The 19,340-nt window shown below is 39.4% G+C and overlaps 1 long non-coding RNA gene across 1 annotated transcript in view; it reads left to right on the plus strand.

Moving 5' to 3' along the window:
- Positions 1-18,886, plus strand: part of LOC107838239 (uncharacterized) — a 50,766-nt gene extending 31,880 nt beyond the window's left edge. The window contains exons 4-5 of the long non-coding RNA XR_001664309.1: positions 1,828-1,958; positions 18,392-18,886. This is a non-coding gene — a long non-coding RNA (uncharacterized LOC107838239). The remainder of the gene's footprint in view (positions 1-1,827; positions 1,959-18,391) is intronic.
- The last annotated feature ends 454 nt before the right edge of the window (positions 18,887-19,340 follow it).

Here is a 19,340-nt window from a genome sequence, read left to right on the forward strand (position 1 = left end):
AATATTGTAAAGTATATTGTTTATAACTTATATAGGATCAAGGTGAGAGCTACTTCTAAGCTTGTGGCTTGTTTATTGTTGTCATAGCAACTACATAGCAACTGTCATGACAGTTACGGATACCTACCAAAATGGCTGTCGGGAACAAAGTTCCTGGAAGTGTGACGTCACGAGATCTATGTAACAGATAAAACTTCAGGCATCAATCAGAAGTTCCCAAAGCCGTGACATCAACATCTGGGCTTTCCCTCATTGGTTAGAGAGACAGTAATCATCCAAAGACACTAATATATAAATCTCATTGTTGTGGCTTTTTAATAAATAGACATAAATTTGGTGATTCTGACTGAAAACAAGAGAAGTTTGGTTTGATTTAACTTCAGACAGTGATGTAAAAAAATGTAGATGTGTCTCTTTATTCAGTGTTATCTGAAAGCTTAATGCTGTAATGTTTTCCCAAGCCCTTCGCAGAGGGGAAAAAAATCCCAGGAAGGAGTTGAGATGAACAGGTGGTGAAACAGTGTGAGAAAAACAACAGACACCTGCTCATGAAACCCAACCTGGTTCCTCCATCACATTCCAGCAGAGTTTTTACCCGGCGAGCTGGGAGGATCCGCTCCGTCTCAGCCGCTCCATCAAACCTGCATTTAGATGGCAGTAAAAGGGTTTTTTTGTTTGTTTTTTTTTTTTAAAGACTGAAACCTGCATGTTTTTGGACGGCGTTCAGAGGTAGAGCTGTGACACAAAGCCTGAAATAACTCGGTGCTGGTCTGCGGTAACCTGACGCACCAGATGGTTAGCTTCACCAAACCATCTGGGAAGAAAACCGCAGAATGAAGGGGACAGGTATGGTCAAAGTCTGAATGCGGTAATCAACTGGAGGCTCCCGGGCCATGTGCAGTCCACAGGCTCATTCTGTCCGGACATTACTGTCTTAAATTCAGATCAAATTTCTCACAATATGAGAACAGAATCAGTTTTTTACTACGCTGTACTTTTTACTTTTACTTGAGTAATTTTATTGTGAAGTATTTCTACTCTTACTTGAGTAAAATTTCTGGATTTTTTTTATCCACTGAATGGAAAACAAACATGTTTTAACCAAAACAGACACGCAGTTTTGGTTAAAGTTTTAGAAGTGTTTTTTGTTGAAAGAAACTGATTTGGAAACATTTTCTTTGATGTTATTTTCTGTTACTTAAAAGAATTATTGTCATTTTCATCCTTAAAATACCAAAATTTCCACTTAACTTTATATTTTGGTCCATCAGATTTGGTCCATTGCATAATATTTGAAAATTATGCAATTTTCAAATATTTAATTATGCATAATTTGATCAGTTACTCAGTACTTGAGTAGACTTTTTACCAAATATGTTTTTACTCTAACTTGAGTATCATTTTTGGATTCTCTGCCCACCTCTGGATAATTTGGACAATGGACTAATTTTTGGTTGGATCTGACTAATTCCTGGTTGGTCCTTACCCTAACTGCTCCTGCCTGTTACTCGGTTTCATAAATCCCAAACATCGACGCTCTAACCCTGAACAGGAACTCAAATCGATGACATCACGGTGCTTATTATCTCGGCGATTGTGTCATAATGCGGTGAAGCTTGATGTCCAAACTCCCTGCCTGGTTGCCTCGTTGCCTCGTTGCCTCATTGCCTGGCCCTCGGTGGGATCAACCTGGACGTCTGATGCTCTTTGTCTTCTCCTGGCTGCAGGCTGAAGAACCAGGCTCGGCTCACGTCAGCTCCGTGACATCAAAGCGACCGTGACACTGCGGCAAACCGCCGATGACTGATGCCTTTTTGTCTTCCTCAGTCAGGACGCATCGCCCGGCCCACGGACGGCTCTAATCGCATCGACAGGTGACACGTATGTGGGAACCAGAAGATGATGGGGAGACGAGTCGGATCATGTGACCTGCGCCTCACATGCCTCCTCCGTGGGCCGTAAGTGTGTGAGGAGCTTCGCTGTGACAACACATGACATTTAGGAAACAATCTGAGGGAAATCTTGTTAACAAGATGCAGAGGTGATGTGTTTTAAAAAGCCTTTCTGTCGCCACCTCTAAAAATATTTATTCTCTGGAAAAACCTACAAACATATTTCATTAATGTCCTAATTAAAGCCCGAACTGAAGGTGAAGCCTTAAAGTATAATAATCATGTTGATGCTCAAGTTAACTTTGGTTTAAAAATTTAAAAATGCTTCCGCTGAAAAGTTGAACAGTAGAAAAACCTCCATTATTAAAACCGTCCAGATTTAAAAGATGTCGTCTTGTCCCAAATGTTTTTAGATCAAAATACGGAAATAATCAAATTTTAAGCTGAATTTTAAACATTCAACTGAAAAGTTTTAAATACGAGTAATAATGCAACACGTCAAATGTTCATGTTATTCTGTCAGACTACATTTATGTTTGACAGTAAAAAGTTTATTTAGCAGCATTTCAGAACAGAAATCACTTCTGGTTTGTTTGGTTTGTGGAGGATTTTACTTTATCTTTGTTTAAATAAGAATCACAAAAAACGATTTCCACTGGTGTTTGTCTGGTTTTACTTTTTAATTTGAATCTGTTGCAGATTATTGCAAAACAAATGTGTCTTTAGCTCATAATTTGGGGGATTTTGATTTGTTTCTTACATCCTTTTAAGTTTTAAAATACAATAACATTAGAAAAACCCTGAACAAAACACTATAAAATATGTTGCTCGATCAGGAACATATTGCATTGACTTCTGGTATCAAAACATCATAATCAACATATTTTGTCAAATATATAACAGAATAAATTTGGCAAAAGGAACGAGGAAATGCAGCCCATTTGGGGCTCTGTAACTCTGCGTTACTCTGCAGTAGAAATGTCATTCAAAGTTTTATTGGTTCACAGAAAACTGAACTATAGTTGGGGAAATTTGAGTTTTTATTCCTTTCATGGTTTTTATGTGACCACAGTTTGAAGTTTGATGATTTTTTTAGATTTTAGCAGAATGTTTAGCTAACTGTGTGATGATGTCACACACTTTTAAATTTAAAAGTTCAAAAACTGTTAAATTTAAATCACGTTTTTCTCCAAATGAGCAATATATACATCTAAATGTTACTGATTTGGTCTACTTTTACCCAGTGTGTGTGTGACGGCTTTAGGACTTCTGGCTTTCTGTCAAATCTCCCTCAAGATCAGAGTGCTCACCCCAAACCTCCATTCACTCCCATTGTAAGTTTTCCTCTCAATACTGGGATGAAATCATTTATTCAACCTGTCATTTCTCCTCCATGAAACTTTGTAAATTCATAAAAATCTAAACATATGTCCACCAGAAGCTTCTACTCCTCATGGTTTCAGAATCATTTTGATACATTTGTATTTTTTCCCCAGTGGTTGGTTGTTTAAAGGGTTAATTTCTCATTTTTATGCTGTGGGCTCAGCAGAGAAGGCGGGAATCGCCATGGCAACCAGGTTTGTTTCTTACGTAACTCTATTTTCGTCCTTTAATACATTATTAAATCAGTTTCTATTCGTATACATATAAGAGGTTTTTTCTTAAAATGTTTTTAAAAGTTGTTTTATGCTTTTATGCAGAGAAGGCGGGAGTCACCATAGCAACCAGTGACTCAGGCATTTTCTAAGTATTTCTTTTACACAATTCTAATTTCCTCCTTTTACTTTGTCATTAAATAGGTTTTTTATTTGTATGAAAAAAGTGTTTCAAAATGTTTTTAAATCTATGCTTTTATATAATTTATAGATAGTTTTTAAAGAAATTATAAATGATAATCTGCGTTTTGTCCAGAAATCATCCAGCAGATGATGGGCGTTATCTCTGTGGGAGGGATTTGTTTTTAAAAAATAGGTGGAAATACCTCAGATTAAAGACTCACAGAAGTGTCAGATTAACTCTGACTTCTGAGGTAAATCTCCTCCTTTCTAGATCAATGGCAGTTTAATAAATATATCTAACTGTACATTAACAAGCTGTTCCCTTTGAGTTCCTCCTTTGACAGCGGGCGGAGGAGTAAAGTGCCGTTTGAAGCAGATATTTGTGTTTTTTCCTGACGAGCTTCAGAGGAACTTTGCAGACATCTTTGTCATCTGTGGCCCAATTAGCAAACAAATTTCCCGACAAACACGGATAATTTAAAAGAGCCTAGGTGGATCACTGGCTCAGTGCTGTGACCGTTTCAAAGAGCCGCCGCGTTGTTGTGTGGAGAAATCCCCTTGATGTTTATTAGTTGGTGAGGCTGTTGAATCCCAAATCTTTGTCCTGCTTTTTTATTTCCTCCTCTCAGATAAGTTTAAGCTAGCGAAGCTTGTTGCAGGCCGCGTTGAGTCCTATTTGCTCAGTCGTCGCTTTTCACCAACAAGCCGCTTCACGGGCGTCCGGTGGGCTCTGATGTACTCGGCCCGCTTGAGTGTTTTCTGTTTGGCTGCTGTCATTGAGAAAAGACACATAAGTACTCGCTCCGCGTCTTTCCACACACTCTTCTCGGCGATGAGCTCTCCAGGGCGGAGAAATTCCCCCTCTCTGTCTTTATCTGCTGGTAAATGTTGACAGGCCAGTGAACCCTGATGTCGGACTGTGACAGGCGGAGCTGTTTGGGGTGAGAAGAGGAGAGGAGGAACAAAGGAGGAGGATGTTGCGGTGGTTAGCCATCATGGCTGCTCGGCTCCCAGCACCTCCAGCGCCATTCCCAGCTCCGCCCCAGTCAGCCGGCTCGCACACCATTAGGGAAATGGCTGAGGGCTTCTCGCGCTTCAGACCCGGCTGCACCGTTCAAATTAATGAGCGGATTGTCAGCATTTCAGAGCTGATGGGTGTGACGAGCAAAGCCCCAGTAAGGATCCAGAAAACAAGGAGAGTCAGGACAGAATTCACTTCAGAGGAAATTACTGTCTTTGGCCTAGTTTACGGCTGTAAACTTCTGTAAAACCGCCCCGCATTTCCTACAAATCAACCAGACAGTCCTGGAATCTTTAACGTCTGTTTTCCAAACCAAGATCACCTTAGAAATGAGGACAGAGGAAAACCCAGTCGTCTCTAATTCATGTATTTGAGTTGCTAACTGTTGCCTTGCATCGTTGACCTCAGGTGTTTAAACTCATCTACATCAAGTATGATTGTTTTTAAAGTGTCTTGAGATTAGATTTGTTGTGAATATCATTAAACTGGATTGGTGCTCAAACATTTCCCTTATTGTTGCTTTGGACGGTTGACCTCAGGTACTCAAACTCATCCACTGTTGGTATTGTTAGTTTGTGTGAGATCTCTTTGTGGTCTGGACTTTGACTGGGCCATTCTAACTCTTGGCTGTTCCTCTTGTCCAGTTTGTTGGGTTAGGTAGATTTCCATCTAAACTAACAACTTTCTCCTTGGTCTTTCTGGCGTAAGCTTCATTCTTGTTCTTCAGGTTGTTGACTTCAGTTTTAGGTTTATGAAGTTTAGATTGAATAAGAAGTTTGACTCTATTTCTAGGGCCATGATTGCAGTTTTTCACTTTGCGTTTGATGAAAAATGAAACAAAAGTTGTTTCCTGATGACCGACAGCAGGATGGTGTCTGAGCTGTGAAAAAGAAACAAAATGGTGGACTTTAAATCCACCAGCTGCTGTTAGGAGTGTCACCTCTCGATGTTCTCCTGTGGGAGCCACGTTTGTTGAGTTTCCCCTGGCGAGTCGGGTCGGGTCACAGCTGAACGCGACCTGCCAACGTGACGGTCCGCCAGGAGACAGAGACACAAAGGTGAGGAGAGACGATGAGCTGCGGCGGCGTTGGCGGAGAAACAATGGAGGATGTAGCGCGGCGGTGTGAGTTAGACTGAATGGAGACGAAGATGTGTGGCACACAGACGCTGCCTGGAGGGACTCCAGATGGAAAACTGGATTTCAGCTTCTCGTGATTCACTGACGGACAAATTAAACGAGTCCTCAGGGTCCTAGTGCCAGCGTTCTGCTGAGCAAGGCGGCGTCTGCCTGAACTGATAACAGGAAGTCGACATTTTAGGTCTGAAGACCTGAACAGGAAGTTCATCCATCCAATTGATCATCCACACATCCGTCTGCTTGTTCATTCATCTGTTCACCTATTAAATTATCCAACCATCCATCCATCTGATCATCCAACCATTCAGTGGTTGGATGATCAGATGAATCATCCATCCATCCATCCATCCATCCTTCCATCCTTCCGTCCGTCCGTCCGTCCGTCCGTCCGTCCGTCCATACATACATACATACATACATACATATTTTCCTAAGTATCTCAGTTAAATTTCTCTCCATGTTTTATAAAATCTTTTCTGTTTTTATCTAAACTCGATCAGGTTGATCTGCCAAAACCTCGGCAGCTTTTGTTTTTCCCTCTCCTTGTTTCCTGTAGCAGTTGCTGCCACGGCATTGAAACGTTGGATTTAGGTGTAAATTAGGAGCCATCCGGCATTAGCATAATTAATAGGCACATGTGCAAAAGTTTCTCCAACCTTAGAGAAGAAAATCCTCCTTTTGGAGAAGGCCGTTTCTTTTTCTGCCCTCATTAGACATTCAGCAGTGAGGAGGAAGGCAGCAGAAAAAGGAACATCTCTGACATGATCTGCAGCAAAGCAGCTTCTTGCACAAATTGGACAGAAAAATAATTAAAGTGCTGTTCTGAATGGTGAAATCATGCAGCTGGAGTTTGAATCCTGACATTAGAGCATAAACACACGTTCACCTGTTTTTTTCTCGCTGCCCGGCTCCAATCAGGGTCCAGTTAACAGAAGAGGAGCCGCGTCTCCCAGTGGGAGCCGGTCAGATATTACAGCCGGCTGATTAGAGACAGATGAATGTACAGTAATGATCCTCCGCCCTGTTTGATCTGAACTCCTGCACTTCGCAGGTCAGCAGACGGTTTTCTCATCCTGCCGGACGCTGCTGTCCGTTTTTCTTCCGTCTCAGGGAATTCACTTCACTTTAATTGTTTGACAGTCTCTCCCTGCCTTCGCGCCGCGGCCGCAGAAGGTGCAGAGGATTTTTTTCTCTGTTTTTTCCTCCCTTTTTGAGGCATTAATAACCTTCCGCTCGACTGATTCCCCAGGGCACAACCTCATTATGGCTTATAGGCAGGAAAAATAAACCGTCTGAGCCGCCTGGCAGCTTTTTTTCCTTCTTTTTCTTGGAGAAGCGCGGAGCTGGTGGTGTTGTTGCTGACTGAGCCACATGTCCAGCCTGTTATCTGAGTTAAAGCCGGCTGCTGTTGACGGCAGTCTGCACTGGGGGGCAGCACATGTTTCTGAGGATTCATTTCAGAGCAGAAGTCTGAAGGTTTTCAATGTTTTTCAGACCCCAAAACTGATGGAGAGATGGTGCAAAAAACACCATTTGTCATTCTACTAATATGTAATAATAATGTCCAAATAACACACAGCTTCTCCTATAAAGCATTTTTTAAAAAGCTGATCACCTGATAAACCATCAACAAAATGTTATTTTGCATAAAATGCTGAACTTTTAACACTTTTACTCACTAAAACTACAAATTTGTGACTGAAATACAATATTTTGCCTCCTTTTAATAACTGTGTACATATATTTTTAAATATACAGAAAATGTATAAAAAGTCCAAAATATGACGACCCTTCTGTAGAAAACTACGAATTCATGACTAAAATACAATATTCTCTGTCTCCTTTTAACAGTTTTTACATATTGTGTTTGAATTTTAAAACAGATACACAAAAAATGCATAAAAAGTCAGAAATCTGACGACCCCTCTGCTGCACCGCTGTGACCCTCCTAAAGGTGGCGACCCTCATGTTGAAGACCTCTGTTTGAAACCAATCTAATAAGAAACACTTGTTAAAATTATTGTTTTTCTGCATCTTCCTCATTCATTACCTCCGGTTGAAATGATTAAAAAAAAAAAAAAAAACTAAACTAATCTTCTACTGAAAATAGAAAAAATAAAGAACAGAAAATTAAAAAACTATTTATGTCGTATATCTAGATACAAACGGACCAAAAAGAAACACAGAAAACTGACAATGTGTGAAATAAGTTACACATCTCATTAAAGCTGTAAAAGATACAAAACTAACAGCAGAAAAAAACTAATAACGACTCCAGAATGATACAAAAAGTAACTTAAAACATTAATTTATTAAAGCACAAAAAAGTTACACAGTGACCAAAAAATAACACATGGAACAAAAGATACAAAGTAACATCATAAAGATACAAAATGGCAACAAAAAGACATAAATTTACCACAGAAAGTTACAGAATTGATACAAACTACAAACATTTTTAAAGAATGAATATATCAACTTGACCAGTTTGAGAACCTAAATATAAATAAGCTTCACATTGATAAATATAATGCTGCTGCTGACTTTTGACATATTTCTTGTTTAAAGTTTAGACAGTTTTTAAATCAGAGCGGATCATTTGATGCGTTTGCAGAATAACAATCTAATCCTGCGTTAAGGTGAGGAGTTCCTACTGATTGTATCTCCGCCTGTTAGGAGAGAAAACTGGAATGTTTCCAGTCGTCTGCTGCAGGACAGGCGGCGGCGGTCTGGGGTCAAACGTCACACCCACGTACGGCCGAGCAGTAGGAGGATGAGTCAGAGACGCCGTCCTGGAAATGTTCCCCTCCAACCCCACAAAGGCCAAAAGGTGGAGTTGACTGACAGCGGATTTGAATTTTTTGAGTGAAACATTTCAACTTTTTGGAGAGCCGGCTGACATTTATTGACCTCCGTACATGCTTTTTTTTTTAAGAAATCAAAAACAGATTTTGACTTGAAAAGCACCAAATTAAGTGTGAAGGGAAACATTTCCATCAGAATATGCAACCTGACATTTCAAAGACCAAGAGTCGATGTTGGCGATTAATGCAGCGAAGCTTCATGACCTCCTGCAACAACGGCCTGAATATGCATCAGTACGAAATATGGCTCGGAAAAAAAGTTTGTCAAAGTATTTCCACAACAAACTCTTTGATTGCTTCAATCTGACTGACAACAAGCATTTATAGTAACTGATCAGAAAAGGATGTTGGGTGATTATGATTATTTAAAAATGAGACTGCAAGATTGACAACTGGAAATGGTTATAAGAATAAGAAGGTAAATATTATTTACAACCTCTGTCATATTATGACAAAATTACAAAAACATACAAATAACCGCAAATGGAGAAGAAATGGCTACAAAAGATAAGAGCAATAAATATAGATATGAAAATACAAATAACTACAAATGACAGAAAATGGCAACACAAAGACACAAATAAAACAAAAAATGAAAGAAAGAGACAAAATCAAAAACTTTCAAAATTGACTTTACAAATTACACAAATACTTACAAAGGCACAGGGAAACAAAATACCCAGAATGAGATACGGAAGAGCATAAATAACAGAAAATTACTACAAAAAGTTACAAAGACCACAAGAGGCTCCAACTGGTTATTAAAATTGGAGGACCAGAACAAAGCAGAACCAAATAAAGTCTTGAATGGTTTTGATATTTTTAAAAAGAGATTCACTTATTGAAATTGCGATGGTCTTATAAAGGACTGGAAGTGTTTCCGATTATGTCCTGAGCGATGTGTGTTTCTGAGTTTGGCGGTTTGCAGCCATGATGGCCGCCGCTCTCCTGGTGCTGTCACCCTGCTAGCGTCTCTGCTTCCTCTTCCTTGACACAAATTCCTGCTTTCTTAATGCCGCCTCTCCTCCCTAAAAGCTTCTCTCCCACTCAATTTGTTTTTATTCACTGAAATTAAGGGTTTGGTTTGTTTGAGAGGAGTTTGGCGTCAATACGACTTCAATCAAGCAGCGGGGGAATTTCAGGGCACATCCAGGCAAGGTCGGCATCAAATCCCACTAATGTGTCTCGCAAACGGCCGTTATTGAGTGAAGGCTTGTAATTAAAGGCAGGTTCAAGTCGATGAATGTGGGTTATTTAGCTCAAAAGATAATTTCTGCTGATGCTTTACATAATCCTTAAAATATACAAGCTTCTCCTGAGGAGAAAATATAAATTAATGGAAAAGCTAATGGACACGTTGATGACATTTCAGTAAACCTAATAAGAATTGATTCGTGGTTGTGGGAACGTTTTCATTCCTCAAGCCGCCCCCCATCTGCTTTCCAAGCGTAATGAACCTGCCTGAGCATTGATCAAAAACAAAAATTGGAGGAGTAAATCTGCTTAAAAAGCCGGGCTTTGTCCTGGCAGCGGGCCGGCCGGCACTTACCGAGGTGCTATATGTCTCTTAAATTACCAAATTGCCTGCCGGCACCCGGGCCTTTCTCCACCGGCGACGGTTTGCGGGCATTAGTCGAAAGTTTTTCCCGCAAATATTTAATCCTCGCTGTGACTGACAATGTTGTCAGACCTCCGGACGGGTTTTACGCCGTTATTACAAGTGCTCCTCCGTCCGTGGCGTTTTGGATTACTCAAGATTATGTTGTAATCCCTTTAATCCTCATTGCATTAAGATTTCAGTCAAAATATTGCAACAGTAAAGTAGCACTCAGAGGTCTTAAGCAGGCGTCATGATTGGGCAGCCGCCTTCATTTCCTCCCTGTGTCTCTTTATTTATCCTCCCGTCTCGGCCCGCATTGTCAATAAGCTCAGCAACAGATTTGCTTTTTAGACGCCACAATGAGTCATTTTATGCAGTCAATCTCCAATCGCAGCGGAGGAAAACACATATTTACCAGTGTCAAGGCGAGGCAAACACAAACCCGGGGCGGGGTGTGTTCACAAGAGTTTGGATGTGGGAACTTTGCTGATGAAATATTTGTCTCTAGCCGTGCATCCAGCAGTTCCTGTTCGACTATTTCTCCCCCCGCTGCTCTATACAACCCTTATCTCGGCTCGCTTGACTTCCCACCACATTTCCAGAGAGTCTCCAGCAGGCTCCTGTCTGCATGAATAAAACAACGTCCAGCTTTGAAACTGTGCCTTCTGTTGGCTGTCATTTGTCTTCATACGTCTATAAAGCAAATAAGCCGCATCACGGATGCAAATTCACACAATGAAGGACAGCAGGAAAATCTCCTGAAGATGTATTGTTTAGAAATAATCATGGCAACTTGTGGAAATTTTACCACAATTTTAGCATGAAAAGTCACTGGTTGGTGTTAAATTTGCTTCTTTAGTAAGAAAAAGTAAGAAAAACAAGCAAGAAAAGCATCTGTTTGAAAATATTAGATGACCTGGCAGGAATAAATGAACAGATGGACGTACAGGTTGGTTGATTTAGATAGATGGTTGCTTTATTACTATCTATAAAGCAACCATCTACCAACCAACCAATAGGTAGGTGGTTGGTTGGTTGGTTGGTTGGTTGGTTGGTTGGTTGGTTGGTTGGTTGGTTGGTTGGTTGGTAAACAGAGTTTTCAAGGGTCAAAAAAAGACGGACAAGAAGACAAATGGATCAACAAAATGCAACAAAATCAAACCAGTTAAACCTAAAATAACAAAAACTTGATGGAAGTAAAAAATAACAAAAAGAGCAAATTAATAGAGGAGAGGAAGTTTATTCATTTCACTGAATCAGGAGCAGAATTTAGTTTTGAAAACAGTCAGATAAAAAGAACCACCTTCACTTTCAGCTTTTTACCAGAAAACACAATAAAAAACTGATGGTTCTTATAAAATGGCTTAAGATGAATCAGCATTACTGTAGTTTGATGCAGCAAAGCTCATTTCTGTCATAGATTTAAAAAAAAAGAACAGGAGTTGGAAAGGTCGCTGATTTTGAAAGCCTAATTATTGTAATTAAAAGAAAAAGTTAAAGTGATACGGTCAGGTCAGAGTCCTCCATCTTTATCTCCGACTAACCATTAGCTGGAAGCGCCTCAGATTCCTGCTCTTCATGGTGCTGACATGTTTCCAGTGATGTCGAAAGGCTTGGAGGCGAAGAGACGGAGCGTGATCAGGTCTGAGGGAGATTTGCAGCAGCATCATCCTTAATGTGGTCACTGATGCTCCTCTGATCTGAGACCAGCTCTGCCTCCAAGACGTTCAGCTCCTCTTCCTCCGCTCCTCTTCCTCAGGACCTTGTTGTTGTTTTGTTTCTCTTGGGGGGAGAATCGCTCGGAGGTGAACAGAGAAGCGGGTGTTCTCCACTTCAAACCCGATAAGATCTCTGATTTGCCTCAGAGTCCGACTTCAAACTGGCAGCGAGTCTTTGAGAGGAGATCTTGTTTTCGGCGCTACAGGCCAGTTTCCTGTCTGCTTGTGTGTCCAGGATGTTGTTTCCACTGACGTTCTCACACACAGAGGTCAGCAGGAGCCAAAAACTGCTCCACATACTTTTAATTTGAAAAGGATTTGGTTTGAAGAGGTTGGATACTTTTAAATTACCTAGTTTATTATTATGAGGCTGTTTTTCTTCACAGAAAGATGTTGAGAAAATGCAAAAGGAAACAGAGAGATAAAAAATAATTACTAACAGAATAAAAAATGAGACATAATGTCTGCAAGAAGAGGGAAATTAACAGCACTTCAATATGGCTGCAAAACAAGATGAAATTGATACAAAGCCAAAGAAAGTGATGCTTATAAGGGCAAAAAATAAGTTTAAAAAGACAAAGATTACGATAAAGAATAAACAAACTGAAACAGAATCAAACTGTCTATAAAAACACTCAGCAAGTCTAAGAAAGTGTAAAAAGAAACAAAAAACAGCAACAAAAGACAAATAAATGAACAGAAGAAGGAAGTAGAATGTCAAATGAGCACAAAACCAAACAAAATGTCAACCAAACAACAAGACGTGACAGTCAAAAGAAATGGTGGCAAGAGTAACATTATAGGGCTAAAAAGACAAAAATGGCTATAAAGAATAAACACTAATGACACTTGAGTCAAAGTGGCTTAAAAATTATGCAGGACGATAAAAACACTCAGCAAGTCCAAAAAAGTGTAAAAAACTGTCATAAAAGAGAAATCATGTCTAAATAATCGACACAAGAAGGCCACAGAATGTCAAAACAAGAAAAATACCCAGAATGTTGAAAAAACACAAAATTAATCTAAAGAAACACAAAATAGCAAGAGAAGAAGAACAGTAACTATGAAGAGTCACAGGGAGGCACCAAGTTTAACAAAGTGAGTAAAAAAGATACAAAAGTCTATGCCAGTGTTTTTCAACCCTGGTCGTCAGGCCCCCCTGTCCTGCATGTTTTAGGTGTTTCCCTTCTGCCACACACCTGCATTGTATCTCTGGGTGATTAACAGGCTTCTGCAGTACTTGATGGTCATGCAATCATTTGAATCAGCTGTTCTGGAATAGAGGCACATCTAAAACATGCAGGGGGGCGGTGAAGACCAGGGCTGAAAAACACTGATCTAAGAGAAAGAACAGATACAAAAAAGCTACAATAAAAGAACACAGCAGGTCCACAAAATGACACAATTTCTGAAAATACAGAAAACGAGTAAAAACAAAGACACAATGTTAACAAAATAACACAAAGTATCCAGAAATCTGCAACATGGAGACACAAATTAACATGGAAATTCACTAAAACTCCAGATTATAAACAGATGCAAAGTAAGAAAATGTCACAAAAAGATACAAAGCAACTATAACAACACAAAGCAGCAACACGGGTCCAAAAAGACACAAAATCACTAAACGAAGACACTAATTGGCTTCAAAAGGTTAGAAAGACACTGATGAACACAACATGGTGATTAAAGACAGTAAACAGTGTTAAAAGCAGGAAGTGACACAGGAAACAAAGTAAAACTTAAAAAGGTTTAATGTTAGCAAAACATAAAAACTGACAACAAAAAGGAAGATGGAACGTCTTCAAAAACGGAAAAAAGGCTACAAAACTTTAAACAAATAAATCATCAGAGATTCACAGAAATACTGTCTACAGGAAAACAACGGGAGGAATAAACACAATGAAAAGAACGCCATGAAAATATTCACTTATATTCATGTTGTCAGAAAAAAAGCACAAAAACAAACACTGAAGCTCAAAGAACAAAACTATTTAACACATAAGCGGGTTAAAACTGTAAAAAAAAAAAAAACTGTTTCTTTTTTTAAGTAAAATAACTGCTCATAAATTATTTAAGTAAATTCTAAATATCTCTCTGAGCATCAGAGGATTTTTTTTCTCTTATATAGCGCAGGTACACTGCAAAAACTCAAATCTAATGTTTTCCAAAAATGTAAAATATTAAAGTTAATATTAATTAGTTGAGGTATAACTAGTGAATTCATATCCAGAGTCATTGGATACAGAAAAGATTTGTTTTTCTCACTTAAATGTTTTAAATTAGAGAAAATAACATGGACAAAAATCAGTATCGTCCATTTATTGATTAAAGTCTTTTATTTTATTTAGTGTCAATAAAAGTAATTATTAGAGTTTTAGGTTGGTTTTGTATTAACGTTTTTCTGTGTTCAAACAGAAACGTCAACAATAAAATTAAGTGGAAGGTAGAAAAGGTTCACCTTTACACTGTAAAAACACAAATTCTTATCAAGTATTTTTGGTCTAGTTTCTTAAGACAAAACTAACTTACAAGTAATTTTCAATAAGATATAAGAGTTTAGTTTTAGTCAGTAGTTCTTTAATATTTATGAAAAGGTTCTAGATCCTCTGGCAGATTATTTCACTTCTACAAAAAGAAAAATGTTTTGTTAGAAGGGAAATAATCTGTATTTTTCAGGGTTTATTGTCTCCTATCTGTTGTGGTTTTGCAGTGTAAAGTGCAGCAGTAGTTTGTGAGATCAGAGCGACCTGTTTGGTGTTGAGCGCCCGACGCCGCCGTCGCCTACGGAAACGCCGTGGCGCTCTGGAAGAAGCCCCAAAGTCGGCCATCTTCACTGGTTTGGCCTTTCGACTTTGCAGAACACGCGGCCCGAACTGTTTGCTTCTGTTTGTCCGCCGCGGCGAAACGAGGTTAGACTTTGCTGTTGGGACATTTCTCTGACCCCTGGCCCGGATCCCGCTCCCCCCCAACCCTCTCTCTGGGAGCGGGGGTCAAAGTTCACAGGCAGCCTGGAGAAGCTATCACATGGTGGCAACACTCAAACCGCTGCCCGCGTTTCCCCAGAACTCCAAGCCGCCGCCGTCGCCGCCGTCCCGGTTCTGTCGCAGCGAATAAGCGGGTTTTCCCCTCGGATCGGCCCAGTGTCATGTTGACAAACAGAACGGCGGCCATTTTACGTAAGCTGGGCTGGAGACGTGTCCGGATGAAGACGCTGCAGGTCCAGAGTGACAGGGAGACGGTTCAGGCTGAACACTCATTATCTAATGTTTTCTAGCACAAATTAAAGCGCAGCAACTCAACCTGATTAAAATGATGAGCAGCTCGGCTGGAAAGTTTTTTATTCTCTCTAAAACCTCAGATTTATTCAAGCTGTGAGTTTTTATTAGGAATATTTTACTGAGAAAAGAGACATTTAGTTCATGAGATCTCTTGAACAAAGTGTTAGTTTTACAGAATACACTGCAAAAACACAAAATATTACCAAACACTTTTAGTCTAGTTTCTAATCAAATATCTGAGTACATTTAAATAAAAGAAAATTAACTTAGAAAAACATTTTCAGCAAGATATGAGAGCTTGTTTTATGTAAATAATTCCTTAATATTGATTATAAATTATTAGTTCACTGGCAGATTAGTTTTCTAGTAGAACTATAACTTTTTCATTTTGTAGTAAGATATTTGCATTAAAAACTAGAGAAAAATACTTGGTCAGACTTTTTTGTTTTTTCCATTTCTACCTTCCACCTAATTTTCTTGTTCATGAATATAGAAAAACCTGAATACTGATAAAACAGAACAACGCTAAAACTAATATTAATGTTATTGACTTTACTGAAATTACTCTGAAATTTTCCAGACATTTAATAATTGTTTTTATTTGACTTATTTTAAAACATTTAAGTGTGAAAAAACAAATAGAAGTTCTGAGTCGAGCTCCTATGTTTTGATGAAAAGTTACTTCTAAGTTAGTTTTGTCTTTTTTCAACATTACTACAATGTTTGCACATGACACACATACTTGGTAAAAATGAGAGTTTTTGCAGTGTACTTGCAATAATTTACTATATAGTAAGAGAAAAATCCTCAGAAGATTCAAAGAGATGAAGCTGAAATAATTTATTACTAGTTTATGTGGTAAATTTTACTGCTCTTTCAGTTTAAATGTTGGTTTTTGTTCTTTTTTCCCAGCGACCAAATAAGGGAATCTTTTCTGTAAGGGGAAATACTTTTTAATGCCACTGGATATGAATATGTAAGTAATCCCAGAGCCTTTAACATCATTTTAATATCATTTTGCAGCCTTTAGCACAGGAAGCCGAGGCTCTCTGAGGCCTGCAGTAAAGTGCAGTTTGGCTCCTGAACATCTTGAAGTTAGAGAAGCGTCAGGGAGCCGTTGGACAGAAAGTTCACTAGTTTATACGAGTCGCAGCGAGACGAGCCATAACACAGGACTGTTTAGTCGAACCGCATACACAAAGCACTCGAGGGGTCGCATCGCCGGATTGTCCGACGTTTTTAAGAGGCTGGTTCTGGGTTAAAAACAATGAGCAGTAAAATTGTTTTAAAATCCTCTCACTGGAGAAAAATAGCCACTTTCAGCGCCGCTCCCGGGGTGGGTGTTTACACGAGCTCAGCTGGATCCGCCGGACCCCACGCCGCCGCCGCCATCGACCTGCGCCGTCGCTGCAAATAAACAGGAAGGCCGCAGGCGCTTGGACCCGGTCCACTCTCATAAGTCACAAAGAAGCCGCGGGGACGCTTTGCTGCAACGATCGGAGCGACCCGTCGGTCCGTAACGAGCGGCGCCGGTTCCAACGCCGCAGTCGTTTCAGAGCGCCGCAGCGTTTGCGACGCGGCCCGGGTGAGCTGTAGGTTTGGAGGAGAGCCGTTTAACTACAGATGCTGTGGAACATGGAGGCAGGGAGGAATGAAGCTGGTAACCCTCCTGGTTCCTCCATCGGCTCTTGGCTTGTTAATGTAGCGTAGTTTTGGATGCTTTGATGGAAATTAATATTTTATCCAGAAAGGGGACCTACTATAGAAAGTTCACATCTTTGTCCTTCCATTTGGGTTTCTACTGCAGCCCAATGCTAAAAAGAAAAAAAAGAAAAAAAGTCACCCAGCCGATTTTTGCAATATATTGATGCTTTTTGGTGTCTGGAAAATGAGCCGTTTCAAAATGATTAGAAGGATTTTGAATTAATTCCAGTTACTACATTTCATTTCCTTTTGGGATCAATAAAGTTTTTTTGAATTTGAATTTGAGGACTGCCCAATCACATTCAACGGTTGCGCCGTTATCTAGCCACCGATGCAGAATTCCGCCCTGTTACCTAGCATCCCAGGCTGAGCTCCAATACATTTGACCAGCTGGTTTTACCGCTCTATGCATGTACAATGGCTGCTGAAAAAGAAGTATTTTGTTGTTGACTTACCATCCAGAAACCACTTGCTGCATTCTTGGTATTTGTGCAGGAGGCTCCATTTATGCTTTTCAAAGATGTACCATTGTATAACTGTGCATCTGTTTGGATTTTATTTGGATTTAAAGTGACAGGAGGCCCTAAAACGGTTCCGTCTGAAAGGACTGAGCCGACTGAAATCTCATTATTTGAGAAAGATTTGGTTCAAAATAATGAAATGAAAATGTTTTGTTTAAACCATTTGGCTTTTAAATTTAAATTTGGCACTTTTAGTGATGACTTCCATTCAAAACACATTTTTAAAACACATTCCCATTAATTTATTCATGTTTTATTGTTTTCTTCCTTATGATCAAAGGAAAACATCCCAACTTTACATAAATATTGGCTGATGTTTGTAAGAAAATACAAATTTTTTGTGTTTTTTGGTTCTAAAACAGTTTAATGCTTATAATGTACTGGAATTTCAGGAGTATATAAGTTGCATTAGTCAAGAAATACAAAAAAAAATAAATCTAAGGAACAGAGGTGGAGCACAAAATGGAGGGTTGATAATATCATGAAAAGAATAATCTCTTACTGTATTTTTGATATTCTAAAAGTATAAATATAGAAGATGCTCTGATAGGCAGAAAGTGTTTATCTCTTTAGTGTGAAACAATAGCAGGAAATTGGCTCCAACGCCGCCGTTTTCCAGCCTCTTCAAGCTGACTGACTCCCATTTTTTAATTTTTCTTCCACAAAAATAAATAAAAAAAGCGTCCGGATCTCTTTCTGCTGCACTTAAATGCTCAGATGTGCACAGCCAACATGAAAAGCAATCTTCAAAAGCTATCTTTATCCCCTCCGCTGCTTGAAGTGCCCAAATTAAAGTTGCATACGGACGGCGCTCGGGGAGATTAACGACAACACCGATCGGGACGCGATAATCTGAAATTGCCTCCTTTCAGAGATCTCTAAATCCCGACCGGGTGACAGCGGAGAGTCGCCACAGCGACGTGAGGCGGCCAGCGCTGCTGGAGACTCTGATCCGCCATGCCAGTCAGCATCAGCGGCGAGTCAAAGGCCTGGAAGTTAATCTGAAGTTGAGGAGTTGATGCCTCATAGATTAGGGGTCGTTAGATTATCTGTGGAAAGGATTTAAGAGTTTAAATTTGTGTCGGAAGCCGTTTATTTAAGGTTTTAGAGATTTACTGAACTCCTTCACAGTTTAAACTCAGATCTTCTCCAGGCAGGTCTGGACCAGTTCCCAGACCAGTAGCTACTGGGATTGATACGTTTGAGCTCTGATCAATCGGATTGAACACCTGAATACCTGGATTTAGAAATCTTCTGAGCTCTTAATGTGGAGGGTCACTTACTTTTAAAGAGGTAGATTATGAATTAAAGGTTCCAAGAAAGTCTGCCCACACATCCTTAAAATGTCTTAAATTCATTTGAAAATATGTAATTTGGCCTTAAATAGAAGAATCTCAGGTCTTAAATTTTATCTTAACTATCTTATTTTGTTTTTCTTCGTGGACTTTTCTGTCAGGCNGTCCACAAAATGACACAATTTCTGAAAATACAGAAAACGAGTAAAAACAAAGACACAATGTTAACAAAATAACACAAAGTATCCAGAAATCTGCAACATGGAGACACAAATTAACATGGAAATTCACTAAAACTCCAGATTATAAACAGACGCAAAGTAAGAAAATGTCACAAAAAGATACAAAGCAACTATAACAACACAAAGCAGCAACACGGGTCCAAAAAGACACAAAATCACTAAACGAAGACACTAATTGGCTTCAAAAGGTTAGAAAGACACTGATGAACACAACATGGTGATTAAAGACAGTAAACAGTGTTAAAAGCAGGAAGTGACACAGGAAACAAAGTAAAACTTAAAAAGG

This window comes from Poecilia formosa, unplaced genomic scaffold (genome assembly GCF_000485575.1).
Source record: "Poecilia formosa unplaced genomic scaffold, Poecilia_formosa-5.1.2 Scaffold229, whole genome shotgun sequence".
Taxonomy (NCBI): Eukaryota; Metazoa; Chordata; class Actinopteri; order Cyprinodontiformes; family Poeciliidae; genus Poecilia; species Poecilia formosa.